This window comes from Leptonychotes weddellii, chromosome 9 (genome assembly GCF_054177405.1).
Source record: "Leptonychotes weddellii isolate Sample4059 chromosome 9, ASM5417740v2, whole genome shotgun sequence".
NCBI classification, from domain to species: domain Eukaryota; kingdom Metazoa; phylum Chordata; class Mammalia; order Carnivora; family Phocidae; genus Leptonychotes; species Leptonychotes weddellii.
Window position 1 is genome coordinate 108,095,033 of NC_138377.1, and position 15,616 is coordinate 108,110,648.

Consider the following 15,616-nt stretch of genomic DNA (forward strand, 5'->3'; position numbering starts at 1 on the left):
AAATAAAATTTAAGCCTGACTAGATTTTAGTTCTTTTATTTCTACAGTAAGGGATTTTCTAGTATCTTCTATGTTTTTTTCAAGCCCAGCTATTATCATTATAATCATTGTTTTAAATTATAGTTCAGACATCTTACTTATATCTGTATTGATTAAATCCCTGGCTATGAGTACTACCTCTTGTTCTTTCTTTTGGGATGAATTTCTCCATCTTGTCATTTTGTCCAGAAAAGAAAAGAAAGAAAAACAACAACAAAATAATAACAACAACAAAACAAAACAAAAAAAACTAGGTCCTGGGTGTGTTTTGATCTGTTAGAAGAAACTAGATCTGAAGAAATAAAGGAAAAAAGAAAAAATAGAGAGAGAGAGAGAAATAAAATACAATGAAAGGAAACAAAAAGTAAAAAATATACAAAGTATATATAAAAATAAAAATTTTTAAAGGATAAAAAGAATTGAAAAAATAAAATAAATGAAAAAATTACAATAAAAAAATAAAGAATAAAAGTACAAAAGGGGCTAGATACTATTTTCCCCTGAAACTTTGCAGCCCTCTATGATCCGTAAACTTGGTGCCATTGAGTTGTTTGTGGTGCTCTTCTGGGGGAGGGGCCTGTTATGATTTTTGGGTGGATTTGCCCTAGTGGAGATGCACCTCCAGAGTGCAGGGAGGCAAGGCTTGGTATATGCAGCTCTGGCCTCCACTAGGTGGTACTATTTTGCTCCCTGAAGGCTTTTATTACTGATGGGTGGGATGAATATGGCTGCACCCTGCTCTCTAGCCCTCAGCTGAAAATTTGCACCCCCCACTCTTCATTGAGCCTTCACAGAAAAGCAGTCAATCACTCTTGTCTCCCCAGTTTCCATCAGAACTCTGTGTTCACCCTGCCTGTCTCTGAGTGTTTTTATCTCAGGCACACACAACTGAGTTTCAAAACTCCCAACTTTTAGGGACTCCCATGGCAGGGACCCATGCTGTTCCTCCCAGGGAGGGTCTCACCATGCTTCTGCCTTTTGCCAGACCTGTCCCAAGAAAGCAGTTGCCTAACCACGCAGCGGTTCAGTTTATGGTAACACAGAGCAGAAAGCCAGCACCTAGACTCACTGTTCTCAGCCACACTCCTATGCCTGGGAACTCTGCAGCACTCAGGCATCACCCGTTCTTCTTGCAACCCTGGGGATCCTCAGACCATGTTGTCACACCTGGGATTCTGCCTCACTTCACCACCTGAACACCTTTAAGCCAGGCATATCCCCCACTGTAGCAGACTTCTGAAAGTTCTGATTTTGTGCTCTGCTGCTTGTAATGCTTTGCAGTAGCCTTCCTAAGCAGACTCCCTCCCCTCTCCTGTAATCTCAGCTATATCACACCAGATTCAAGTCTCCACAACTTCTACCTTCCAAACAGTGATCGCTTTTCTACTTTCAGACTTGGAGTATTTGTTCTTTCAGACCTCCAATTGATTTCTCAAGTGTTCAGAATGATTTGATAGCTTTCTAGCTGTATTCGAGGGATGAGACAAACTTAAGTTCTCCCTACTCCTCCTCCATCTTAACTCCTCCACCTAAGTCAAAATGCCAGAATAGAGTGTTTTAAAACAGAAAGCACCAGGAAACATGCTTCCAGACCAGATGGAGTATCAGGAAGTGGCTTTACCCTCATGCTTGAAAAAAGAATAAAGGGCAGTACATATTAAACAAAACACTGGAGGACAGTGATCCCCAAAAGATGAGAATCAAACAAGGTTAATCCTATGGTTGCCCACCTGATTGCCCTGAGAATGTTTCCAGGATGTGGTATTGGAAGAAGGAACCCCCATGGAGTGTGGCAGACTCCCCAGTGCGAAGAGACAGAACTGAGAGTCTAGGGAGTGAAGGAGACCAGAGTTTGATATCAGAGCACAAGATAGGAGAGAGCTGCACAGTGAGAACTCTAGCAGTTAATGAGGGTTTACTTCTGCTGCTCAATGTGTGTGTGTGTGTGTGTGTGTGTGTGTGTGTGTGTGGAAACTATGTGCAGCTGGGGAGAGAACAAACTAGAAGGATTAGAGGAGACAGCACCCGCTGCAGACACAGGGCCAAGAAAAGAACCTGTATGCCTCAGCCAAACTGGAAAAGCTCTGAATATAACATCTAAAAGGGTCTTGCCTCCGTAAGAGGCAATACGGGGAATAATTAGCCCAGGAATAAAAAGAGGTCTAGTCTCACTAACGAACCTTAAAAAAAGACCCAAAAGGACCAAATTGTTTCCAAGAAATGTAACTACATTCCAGAACAAAGCTCAGCAATAGTTATATGATAGGAATATAAACTTGTCCAGTGCCAAACAATATAAAATTCATAGTGTCTGGCAACCAATCAAAAGTTACCAGGAATGCAAAGAAGCAAGGAAGTATGACCCATAATGAGAAGACATTATCTGAATCAAAACCAACCTGGACCTGACAGAGATGTTAGAATTATCAGACAGATATTAAATGTTATTATAACTGCATTCTATATGTTTGAAACTTTAAATAAGGACATAGACGATATTTTTAAAGGCCCAAATCAAACCTCTAGAAATTAAAACTACCATGTCTAAGAAGACATATAAATCAATAGGATAAACAGTGAATTGGATATCATAGAAGAAAGATTAATGAACATAAAGACAGAGAAGTAGAAGCTATCCAAAATGAAACAGAGAAAATAGGATTAAAGAGATTTAGAAAGCATCAGTGAGCGGTGGGAAAAGTATAGTCAGTCTAAAATATGTGTAATAGGAGTCCCTGAAAGAGGGATGTGGGGGTACAGGAAGAAATATTTAAAGAAACAAGCAGTACTTTGGTGGAAATTTATATCACTAACCACCTCTGTTAGAAAAGAATCAAGACCTCAAATCAGTGACCTCAATTTCCACCTTTTTTTTTAAAGCTAGAAAAAGAAGAGCTAATTAAACCCAAAGTAAGAAGTTAGAGAAAAAGTTAAATAATAAATACCAGAACAGAAGTTAATGAAATAGAGCACAGAAAAATAGAGAAACTCAATAAAACCAAGGGCAGATTCTCTGAGATCAATAAAATTGATAAACCTTTAGCCAAATAATCAGGAGGAAAAGAAGATGCAAATTAATATAAAGAATGAGGGAGATGACCTCAGTATAGGTTACACAAGTACTGAAAGAATTATAAAGGAATATTATGGACAAGTCTATGCCAATAATCACAACTTACATGAAATCGACAAATCCCTTGAAAGTTGCCAACTACCAAAGCTAATGCAAGAAAAAGTAAATAACATGGATATCTCTGTATATATTCAAGAAATTTATATTGAAAAAAGCCTTCCTACAAAGAAAATGCAGGCATAGATTGCTTCACTGGTAAATTCTACTACACATATAAAGAAGCGATTATATGAATTCTACACGAGCTCTTCCAGAAAACTGAAGAGGAGATTCCCAATTCATTCTTTGAGGCCAGTATTATGCTAATACAAAACAAAACAAAGACTGTACTTAGATATTCCTCATGAAGATCAATGTGGAAATTCAACAAAGTTTTAGCAATTTGAATTCTGCAACATATAAAAAGGATAACATATTATGCCCAAGTGGTTATCTCTTAAGAATGCAAAACTAGTTTAACGTTCAAAAATCAATCAGTGTAATTCACCATATTAACAAGCCCCAAACCAGAAATTATAGGACCATCTTGATAGGCGCAGAAAGAGTCTTTGACAAAATCCAACATGCATTCTTAATTAAAAAACTCTCAGAAAACTAGGAATAGAAGGGTACTTCCTCAGTCCAATATAGAGCATTTACAAAACAAAACAAACAAACAAAAACACCAACCAAACAAAAAAAACCTACAACTACCATGATGCTTACTGCTGAAAGAAAGAATGCTTTTCCCTAATGTCAAGACAAGGATGCCCACTTTCACAGTTACTATTCAGCATTTCCCTGGAGATTCTAGCTGGTGCAGTCAAGCAAGAAAATATAATCAAAGATCATCTAGATTGAAAAGGAAAAGTAAGCTGTCTTTATTCACAGAAGACAGGTAGGCCTGTATTGCTATAAACTTCCCTCATAGAACCACTTTTGCTGCATCTCAAAGGTTTTGGAGCATCTTGTTTTCATTTTCATTTATTTCCCCAGGTTATTTTTTCTTTGATTTTCTGGTTGACCCATTTATTATTTAGTAGCATGTTGTTTAACCTCCATGTATTTGTGGCCTTTCCAGATTTTTTCTTGTGGTTGACTTCTAGTTTCATAGTGTTGTGGTCAGAAAAGATGCATGATATGACTTTGATCTTGAATTTGTTGGGGCTTGTTTTGTGGGCTAATATGTGATCTATTCTGGAGAATTTTTCATGTGAATCTGAAAAGAATGTGCATTCTGCTGTTTTAGGATGGAATGTTCTGAATATATTTGTTAAATCCATCTGTTCCAGTGTGTCATTCAACACCATTATTATTTCCTTTTTGATTTTCCATTTAGATGACCTGTCCATTGATGTAAGTGGGGTGGTAAAGTTCCCTTCTATTATTGTATTATTATCAATTAGTTCCTTTATATTTGTTATTAACTGTTTTTATGTTTTGAGTGCTTCTGTGTTGGGTGCATAAATATTTACATTTGTTCTATCTTCTTGATGGATTGTCCCCTTTATTGTTATATAGTGTCCTTCTTTGTCTCTTGTTACAGTCTTGTTTTTAAAGTCTGTTTTTTCCAATATAAGTATTGCTACTCAGGCTTTCTTTTGATATCCATTTGAATGATAGATGTTTCTCCATCCCCTCACTTTCAGTCTGCAGGTGTCTTTAGGTCTAAAATGAGTCTCTTGTAGGCAGCATATAGATAGGTCTTGCTTTTTTATCCGTTCTGTCACCCTATGTCTTTTGATTGGAGCATTTAATCCATTTACATTCCAAGTAATTACTGATAGATATGTATTTATTATCATTTTATTATTTGCTTTGTGGTGGTTTCTGAAGATTTTTCTCCTTGTCTTTCTTTCTTTCATGGTTTCTGGTTTTCCTTAGTGATATATTTGGATTTCTTTGTCTTTATTTTTTGCATATTTATTAGTGGTTTTTGATATATGGTTACCATTAGGTATATAACCTCTTTTGCATGTATGAGACTATATTAAGTTGGTGGTCATTTAAGTTTGAGCCCACTCTTTATTCCTCTCCTCCCCACACTTGAGGTACATGTTGTTATATTTTTACATGCTTTTATTTTGTGAGTCCTTTGATGTTTTATAGAAATATTCATTTTTACTGCTTTTATGTTTTCTACCTTCATACTGTCACTTTTGGTCTCTCCTTTCCATTCAGAGTCCCCTTTAATATTTATTGCAGGGCTGGGTTAGTGGTCATGAACTCCTTTAGTTTTTGTTTGTCTGGGAAACTCTTTATCTCTACTTCTATTCTGAATGATAACTTTGCTGGATAGGGTATTCTTGGCTGCAGATTTTTCCCATTCAGCATTTTGGGTATATCATGCCACTTTCTCTGGCTTTCAAAGTTTCTGTTGCAAAAGCTGCAGCTAGCTATATGGGGTTTCCCTTGTAAGGTACTGTCTTCCTTTGTCTTGCTGCTTCTTAATTTTTTCTTTATCACTATATTTTGCAAATTTAATTACATATGTCTGGTGTGGATCTGCCTTTGTTGATTTTGTTGGGGTTTCTCTGTGCCTCCTGGATCCAGATATCTGTTTCCTTCCCCAGATTAGGAGAGTTTTCAGCTATTATTTCTACAAATAGATTTTCTCCCCCCTTTTATCTCTCTTCTTCCTCTGAGACTCTTATACTATGAATGTTATTACTTTTGATGGAGTCATTGAGTTCCCTAAGTCTATTCTCATTTTGCATAATTCTCTTTTCTCTCTTTTGTTCAGCTTGATTGCTTTCCATTACTCTGTGGTCTAGGTCACTAATACATTCTTCTGCTTCTTCCATCTTGCTGTTCATTCCATCAGATGTGTTTCTTATTTTGTTTATTGAGCCCTTTATCTCTATTTTATTCTTTATCTCTGTATTAAGAGTCTCACTCATGTCTTCCACTCTTTTCTCAAGTCCAGTGAGTATCCTTATGATCATTACTTTAAATTCTCCATCAGGCATATTACTTATATCTGTTTTGCTTGGATCCCTCACCATGGCCTTATTCTGTTCTTTCATTTGGGATAAATTTCTCTGTCTTCTCGTTTTGTCTAATTCTTTGTGCCTGTTTCTGTGTGTTAGGAAAATCAACTATATCTCCTGTTCTTGAGGGTAATGGCCTTATGAAGAAGAGGTCCTTTAGTGCCCTGCCATGTAGTATTCTCTGTTCCCAAGGGCCTGGCACTTATGGGAGTATCTCCAATGTGTGCCATGTGTGCTCTCCTGTTTTGTCCTGGCCACTTTAATTCTTCAGGCCAGTCATCTGCAGAGGCTCTCCCTACTTGCTATGGGCAGTGTTTGGTCCCTGGCCTGAATGTGGCATGTTTTCACTAGGTGTGCTCTGGTCTATTTGTGAAAGGAGACCTGTCGCCACCACTGCCAGAACCGAGGCTCTCTAAAACTCCTAAGTTGGGAGACATGGTGTAAGCAGGGGATTGAGCCAGTCTTCTGGAGGAGGGCACCCACTACGCTGGGACTGATGCAAGTATGACTGGGAAGGGTAGTTCCACCAGAGCATGAGAGGGTGGGGCTTGGTGTAAACAAGTTGGATAGCAAATTTGATGCTTCACTGGTCCCCAAAGGTAACCCTATGCTTATGTTAAGGGGCTGGGGAGGGAAATGGTACCTGCCAGTTTCTTTGTCCCCAGAGGGATCTCTCTGTGAATGCTGCCTCTCTGGGATATGCTCTGAGATGAGTGAATAACCTCCCCATTATGTGCCCCAGGTGCTCTTCAGATCAGTTTCCACACTGTATGTCCACAGGTTGTTTGCCTGCCTTCTGTCAAAGAGCAATGCAGTGCCCTCTGGGCTCTATCTCAGCCAAGCCTGCTGACCTTTAAAACTCCAGGCTTTATGCCCCACTGGTTGCCAGAACTCACGAAATTTGGCCCCTCTCACTTTCTAAGCCGATTGCATGAGTATTTATTTTCCCCATGAGCTCCCCTATGTGCTAGTCTATCTCTTGTCTTCTCTGCAACCATGGTTCTCTCCCTACCATAGTGGCCATGACCCATTTCTTCTCTCCAAAACCATGTCTCCACACTTCTACCTTCTTCAGTGTGGCCTCTTCTCTACCTTTAGTTGTGGTGTTTGTTCTACCAGTCTTCAGATTGATTTCTGGCATATTTAAGATGACTTAAGAGTTATCTAGTAGTATTTGTGGGACGAGGCAAGCCTGGAGTCCTACCCTGCCATCATCTTCCAACCTATTCTCCAAATTGATCTTTAAATTTAATGCAGTCTCAATCAAAATCCCAGCAGGCTTTTTCTTGTAGAGATTTAAAGCTACTTTAATATTCATAGAGAAATGCAAGGACCTAGAACAAAACAAAAGAAGTTTGAAAAATTAGGAAAATGTTGGAAGCTCACAGTATCTGATATTAAGATGCATTATGAAGGTACTGTAACCGAAAGAGTGTAGAATTATCACAAAGATAGACAAATAGATTAATGAAATGGATTGATAAATCAAGAAATAGCTCACACATATCGACTACTGAAAATAAAGACACAAAGGCAATTGAGTGCAGAAAGGATAATCATTTCAACAAATGACAGTGGAATGATTCGATATTCATTTGCAAAAAAAAAAAAAGTTTGATTCGTATCTCATACTTGTATCTCATACCTATATCAAAGATTGCTTCAGAATGGATGAGAGACCTAAATGTAACACCTAAAACTCAAAAATCTTTAACAAAAAGCATAGAAAATCTTTATGACCTTGAATTTTTTTCCAGCTTTATTGTGGCCTAATTGATAAATAAAATTACAAGATTTTCTTGTATACATTGTGAAGGGATTCCCCTATCAAGTTAATGAACACATCCATCATATCACATATTTACCCTTTTTTCTTTTCTTTCAAAACTCTTAATGAGAAAATTTAAGTTCTACTTTCTTAGCAAATTTTAATTATACATTACAGTGTTATCAACTATAGTAACCATGTTATACATTCGATTCTCAGACCTTTTTCATCTTATAACCCAGAGTTTGAATCCTTTACCAACCTCTCCCTATTTCTCCCACTCACCAGCCCCTGGCAACCACTTTTCTGCTCACCATTTCTGTGAGTTCTGTTTTTTAAGATTCTACACATAAGCGATGCCATGTAGGAGCTGACCCTTAAACAACATGCGAGTTAGGGATGCCAACATGCCACATTGAAAATCTATGTATAACTTTTCACCCCCCCAAAACTTAACTACTGATAGCCTACTGTTGATCAGAAGCCTCACCAATAACATGAATAGTCAATTAACACATATTTTGTATGTTATGCATATTATATATTGTATCCTTAAAATTAAAGTAAGCTAGAGTAAAGAAACTATTAAGTAAATCATAGGGAAAATAAAATACATTTATAGTACTATACTGTATTTATCAAAAAATTCGACACATAAGTGGACCTGCACAATTCAAACCCATGTTATTCAAGAATCAACTGTATTTGTCTTTCTCTGTCTGACATATCACTTTGCATAATGCCCGCCAGGTTCATCCATGTTGTCACAAATAACAGGCTTTCCTTCATTTTTAAAGGATGTTGAATTTTGTCAGATGCTTTTTTGGAATCTATTAAGATAATTATATGATATTTATATTTCATTTCATTAATATAGTGTATCATATTAACTGCTTTATGGATGCTTAAATCACCAGAGTCAAGAATCCAGGAGTGGCTTAGCTGGATGGTTTTCTGGCTCTGAGTCTTTCCTGAGATTGCAATCAAATTTTGGCTGAAGCCTAACTGAATCATCTGAAGCTTAACTGGGGCTGGAGGCTCTGCTTCTAGGCTTGCATGGTAGCCAACAGGCCTCCATCCTTCATTCATGGTTGGCAGGAGACCTCCATTTCTCACTACATGCCTGAGTGTCCTCATAAGATGTCAGTTGACTTTCCCCAGAGTGAGTGAGGAAAAAGAGAAAGATAGACAGACAGACAGACATTCCCACAGCAGAAGCCACAATATTTTATAATGTAATCTTGGACATGACATCCCATCATTTCTGCCATATTCTGTTGGTAGAATGTGGCAGAGACTACGCAAAGGTATAAATAACAGAAAGTGGAGGCTGTCTTGGAGTCTGGCCATCACACATGGGGAGAAGATCGAAACAACTGTTGGCAGGAGAGGGAAATTGTAATCAGGGCCAATAGGAGTGTTGGGTAGCTGAAGTGTTTCTGTGAAGTTGGCTGAAGCCAGCTAGACCATTCTGTGTCTAAGTTCTAGTCCCCCAACCTCTTGGCCTGCTGGATTGCTGGGACAAGGAATTTGACTCTCTGAGCCTCAGCTTTTATAGCTACTAAATAGTGGTGTGATTAAATGAAATAATGTACATACAGCACTATAATGGCACATAACGGGGTCTTAGTAGAGGAAAGTTATCAATATTTTATACAAATTGCAATTTGTGCCTTTCATTCACCATAATTTTATCCCATTTTACTGTTGAGGACTACATGTGCCAAAGTCGATCTGGGAAGAACCCAATAGAATACCGAGAAGCACTTGGAAAATGCTAGTTTCAAATTCATTTTTTTTCCCCTGATATTTAGAAAGTTTTTTGTTTTCTATGACTATGCATCATCTGCCTAATTAGTCATGGATATTCCTCTAATGCATTCTCCACATTTGTTGTGATATGTTAATGCTTATGTCATGATCTTGCAGCTTTCAGCATACTTCCTTTTTTTTCATGCATGATTTATTTTAGTAATAATAATCAGGCTTATAAGAATAAATACCACTGCTTTTAATTTGGTGTCAAATTTAGACTGAATGAATCATAATAGACTAATTAAAAGGTACAAATGTATAAAACTACATATTTGTTTATATTTTTATATTTATATTTATAAACATGCTTATTTTATTTTGTTATGAATTAATATCTTTCTTAATTGACAAAAAATGTTAATATATTTGCTCTGTTTAGGAATATCTTAGACCAGATAATAGTAAAGGTAAGGTCCTTTGGGTTAGCAAAGGATAATAAGTCAACAGAAAAACAGTATTTTACATTCCTACACAAAACAAAGTATTTCAGTGACAAGCCCCAGTGAAAGTAATGCACAGACCTGCTTGGTTGAACAGGAAGGTGGGGCATGGGGGTACAGCACGGTGTAACCACTCCAGAGTGCTCTCTGAACAGAGTCCTAAGACTAACTGCCAAATAACTAAGCTAACTGCCAAGTAACTTCTGAATGTGGGACATTCTAGAGAAATTGTGAATTTTGTATTAATAGCTTTTTAGAATCAAGTACGTATTCTAAGTAACCACCTTCCATGTGACAATGTGCAAAACCTGGTTCAAAGTAAACCTAATAAGACATACAAAGTCTTTGAAATTTGATACAAAAAGTGATATTTTAAATTTCCTATTGAAGTATTATATACATACAGAAATTATAAAAAGTGTAAGTCTGCAGCCTAATGAATTCTCACAAAGCATACCACCTATGCAACCATCATTGCTATCAAATAAAAAACTATGACATTTTCAGCAGCTCAGAAGTATCTTTCCTTCCATCTTTCTGTCACTAAACCTTCCTTCTCCCCAGAAATAACCAGTCATGACTTCTAACATCTTAGGTTAGTTTTTCCAGTTCTTGGACTTTTTTTTTTTTTAAGATTTTATTTATTTGAGAGACAGAGTGAAAAAGAGAGAGCACAAGCGGGGAGGGAGGGAGAGGGAGAAGCAGGCTCCCCACTGAGCAGGGAGCCTGATGCGGGGCTCGATCCCAGGACCCTGGGATCAAGACCTGAACCGAAGGCAGACGCTTAACGACTGAGCCACCCAGGCGCCCCTGTTCTTGGACTTTGTACACATAGAACCGTACAGTGTATATTCTTGTGTGTCTGCCTTCTTTTGCATATAGATAGAGGTGGAGATGGATATAGAGAGATCAGGCTTGCCAGGGTTATTGATAGTTTAAGTCTCTTCAAAGAATAACCTTATGGCTTTATTAATTCTTTCCATTGTTAGTTGTCTCTTTCATTGAGCTCTGATCTTTATAAATTCTTGATATATTTTGTTATAGATCTATCATTCACTATTTTTTCTTTGTCTTACCTATTCCTTATTCCCTTTTTTCCTTCCATTATATTTTTATTAAATTTTCTACTTTAAAAACTAATATGGATACTTAGATCAGGAATTGGCAAACATTTTTCTGCAAAAGGACAGATAGTAAGTACATTTATTTGCAAGCCACATATGGTCTCTGTCACATACTCTCTTTTTAACCATTTAAAAATTTAAAAGCTATTCTTAGCTCATGCATTGTACAAAAACGGGTAGACTGGAATCAGCCATGGGCCATAATTTGCCAACCCCCAACTTAGATTATTGATGTTCAGTTCAGCCTCTTCTTTTCAGGTATTTATATTGAAGGCTGGACATTTCTGCTAAATTCCCAAGAATTTGAGGGTTTTCCGGTTATCTTCTTGTTATTGATTTTTGTCTAACACACACACACACACACACACACACTGGTTCAGCTGGTAAAGATACAATGAGCCATTTTTGGATTCAGTTTATGACTTAGACAGAGAATGAAGGGGAGAGTAGCTGGAGGTGCCAGCTTCCAGGTCCTTGTCCCACACGCCCAAAACGACAACTGAAACACAAGGGCCACATGCCTGTGGTGTGAACTGTAAGATACCCCGTTGCTGAGGAGCCAGTAGTAGGCTGCATTTAAATCTGTACTGATTTATTTTGGTCTGCCTGTTCTCAGTTACTGAAAGCACTTGATTAAAATCTCCAACTGTGATTGTGGACATGTGTATTCCTCTTTTATTTTCTGTCAGCTTTTGCTTTATATACTTCGAGGTTAAATACATTCAATCTTGTGTTGGATTGACCCCCTTATCATTATAAATACTTTTTCTATCTTTATTAAATTTTCACTTTCTATCTTTATTAAAGATTCATTAAAAGCCTCCTTTTCTTATATTAGTATTTCTATATTAGCTTTCTTTTGGTTAGTGTTTGCACTATATATTTTTCTTTTTTTTTTTTTTAAAGATTTTATTTATTTATTTGAGAGAGAGCACATGAGAGAGGGGAGGGTCAGAGGGAGAAGCAGACTCCCTGCCGAGCAGGAAGCCCGATGCGGGACTCGATCCAGGGACTCCAGGATCATGACCTGAGCCGAAGGCAGTCGCTTAACCAACTGAGCCACCCAGGCGCCCACACTATATATTTTTCTATCTTTTTACTTCCAACCTTTCTGACACCTTGTATTTAAGATGTAGCTTTTCTAAACAGTATGTAATTAGAGTTCTTTTTTTTTTTAATCTGCTGATTGTCTTTAACATGGAGTATTTAGTTTACCTACATTGGATGTGATAACGGATATATTTGGTTATATATTTTTTTTTAAATCTGCTGATTATCTGTCTTTAACATGGAGTATTTAGTTTACCTACATTGGATGTGATAACGGATATATTTGGTTATAGATCTAACATCTCACCATTTTATTTTTGTTTCTCCTATCTATTATTTTTCTTTTTTTTTATCTTTTCTGCCTTATTTTGTAGAAGTCAAAATTTTTATTATTTAATTTTCCCTTTGTAGTTTCTTAGCTATACATCCCTTTACTATTCTTTTAGCAGGAACTACAAAGATTGCAACGTGCATCCTTGACAGTGGTTTCCCTTAAATTAATACTTTTATCACACTTCAGGTTCAAGAACTTAGAATTTAATTCCACTTACCCCCTCCTGCCTTTTATGCTAATGGTGTCCCATAATTGGATTCTATTTTAAACCCTTAAAGAAATACTATTTTGTATGGAGTCAGTACTCAATTTAAACACAGAAAAACTGTCCATTGCTCTTTATGCTTTGCCACATCTCTGAGCTTCAGACAGGGTTCGTTTCCTTCTACCTAAAGAACACCCTTTTGTATTTACCTTAGTGTGGCCCACTGGCAATAAATGCGCTCAGATTTTGTTTATCTGGAATTTTTTCATTTTGCATTTGCTTTTGAAAGGTAACTTTTACAAGATATAGGAATCTAGATTGGCATTTATTTTCTTTCAGCCCTTTGAAGATATCATTCCATTTTCTTCTGGTCTTCATTATTTCCATTGGGAAGTCAACTATCTACCTTCTTATTGCTCATTTGAAGGTAATATGTCTTTTTGTTTGTTTGTTCGTCACTATTTCTAAAATTTTGTTCTTCATCCTAGGTTTCTAGCAGTTTTATTATAAATTGCCTCCTTGTGTTTTCTTTATGTTTTCCTCCTTGGGGTTCATACCACTTATGATCCTGTGACTTGATATCTTTCATTAATTTTTTTTAATTCTTTTTTAAAGATTTTATTTATTTATTTGACAGAGAGAGACGCAGTGAGAGAGGGAACACAAGCAGGGGGAGTGGGAGAGGGAGAAGCAGGCTTCCGGTGGAGCAGGGAGCCCGATGCGGGGTTCGATCCCAGGGATCATGACCTGAGCCGAAGGCAGACACTTAACGACTGAGCCACCCAGGTGCCCCTATCTTTCATTAATTTTAGAAAATTCTATCATTATTTTCTTTAAGTGTGGCTTCCATCCCATCCTCTATACTGTATCTTTCCGGGACTCAGTTATACATATTTTGGGTCCTGTGGTCTTTGTCTGTGCTTGTGCTTATTATGCTTACCTGCCACCCTTGTGCCCTGCTCTGAGTGTGTGTGTCTGTGTGTCTGTCTGTCTGTCTGTCTTTCTGCTTCAGACCGGAGTTTTTCTTCTGACCTATCTTCCAGTTTATCAATTCTCTTTTCATGGGTACCAAGTCAGCTCTTAAACATACCCACCAAGTTCTTATTTTTAGTTATCCTATTTTTAAGTTCCAGAGTTTCCACTTGGCTTATTTTTATATTTCCCAGTTCCCTGCCAAAAGTCTTTAACTTCAACATATTATTTATAATTATTTTAAAGTATATATTTAATAACTCCATTGTCTATATCTCCTGTTCTTCTTCTCCTACTGCCTGCTTTTCTCTTATTTTTCTGCCCTGCCTTGATTTCTCATAATCCTAATCATTTTAATTGAGTGCTGGATATTATATATTAAAATTTTGAGATATAAGTTTAGGCTCTGGGTGATTTTATCTTTTCTCCAGAGAGGATTAAATTTGCTTATTCAAGACAGCTGGGATGGGGGTATTATCAGTTCAAGACCACTTTAAGCCAAGTAGGGATTTAAGTGATTTGAAACTAGACTTATTTCCATGCTATGGATGCTCTATTCTTAGTTCGCTCTGACTTGGGTCTAGCTCTCTAGGTTCCCAGATGAAAGCCTGGGGTGTTGACCAGGATCTGTTCTTCTTTGTGGGACCTGAATTTGGGGTTTTGTCTTCCCAGATCCAGAAAATCTATTGAAAGCTCTGCTCAACTTCTCAGCTTCTCGGCCATAGCTTTTATCATTGGCGGTATCCACAATGGGGAGGTGACTTCCGGTGCTAGGCTCACCTCTCTCATCTTGCATCCCCTCCAAGATCTCAGCCTTAAAATTCTTTACTGCCTTTGTACTCCCCAATGTCATCAAACAGCTTCCTACTTACATTTCGCCATGTTTCCTAGTTATTCCAGCGTGAGTGTTTGTCTGAAACAACCTAGTCCTCCATTTCCAGAAACAAAACTTCAGAGTATAGTTTGAATTTGTTTACTGTGATATCACTGATAAATGTTCCAGTATTGGAATAAGCATATTATACTTTTTTGTATGACTTTTTCTATCAAAGAATCCCAAGCTGGTTGATGTCAGCATTCTATAGTGAAATAAAATATTATTTCTTAACTCACATGTGGAAAAGAGTGGTTGTAAATATGACCTACCCAATCCTCAGATGGTAGCTCTTTTTGCCAAATTGAACAGAAGACTGCTGACTTCCGAAACAGAAGTTGTACATTAGACAGTTAATGTGACAGCTGTTGGCATCAGTTTTTACATCTTGGTAGTGTTGTAGTTTACACAGATGGCTTTTGCTCAGGGTGTGTAATTCCACTGTGTGACCTCCACATTTTTGCAAGAGGAAATTTTTCTCAAAATGATGAGCACAGATTATCTACCTTTGTTTGCATTTTGCTAGTCATGTTAGAAAATACAGTTAATTTTGTTAGCCATCTACCTCCTGACCAGTTTATTTTAAACAACTCCATGTACCACTAGTATTAAGAAGTGACTTCCCATGTTGAAAGGAATTTAATATTTTTCCAGCTCTCTACCTTTGTGCATGCTCATGTGTGTGTTTATAACGGACACCTCTACAAACCTGCCCTACTCTGCACTACTTTGTCTCTATCTCCCTGAGCCTAAAGTACACTTACCAGGGCTTTGCAAGTGAAGAGTGTAAAATAGTAAGGCAAAGTTCCACAACAGCCCTGTAGCTCTAGCAGGAGGGATATTTAGAGGAAGTATAAGCTCTTCTGCATTTGCACTGGGCTAGACATCGCAAG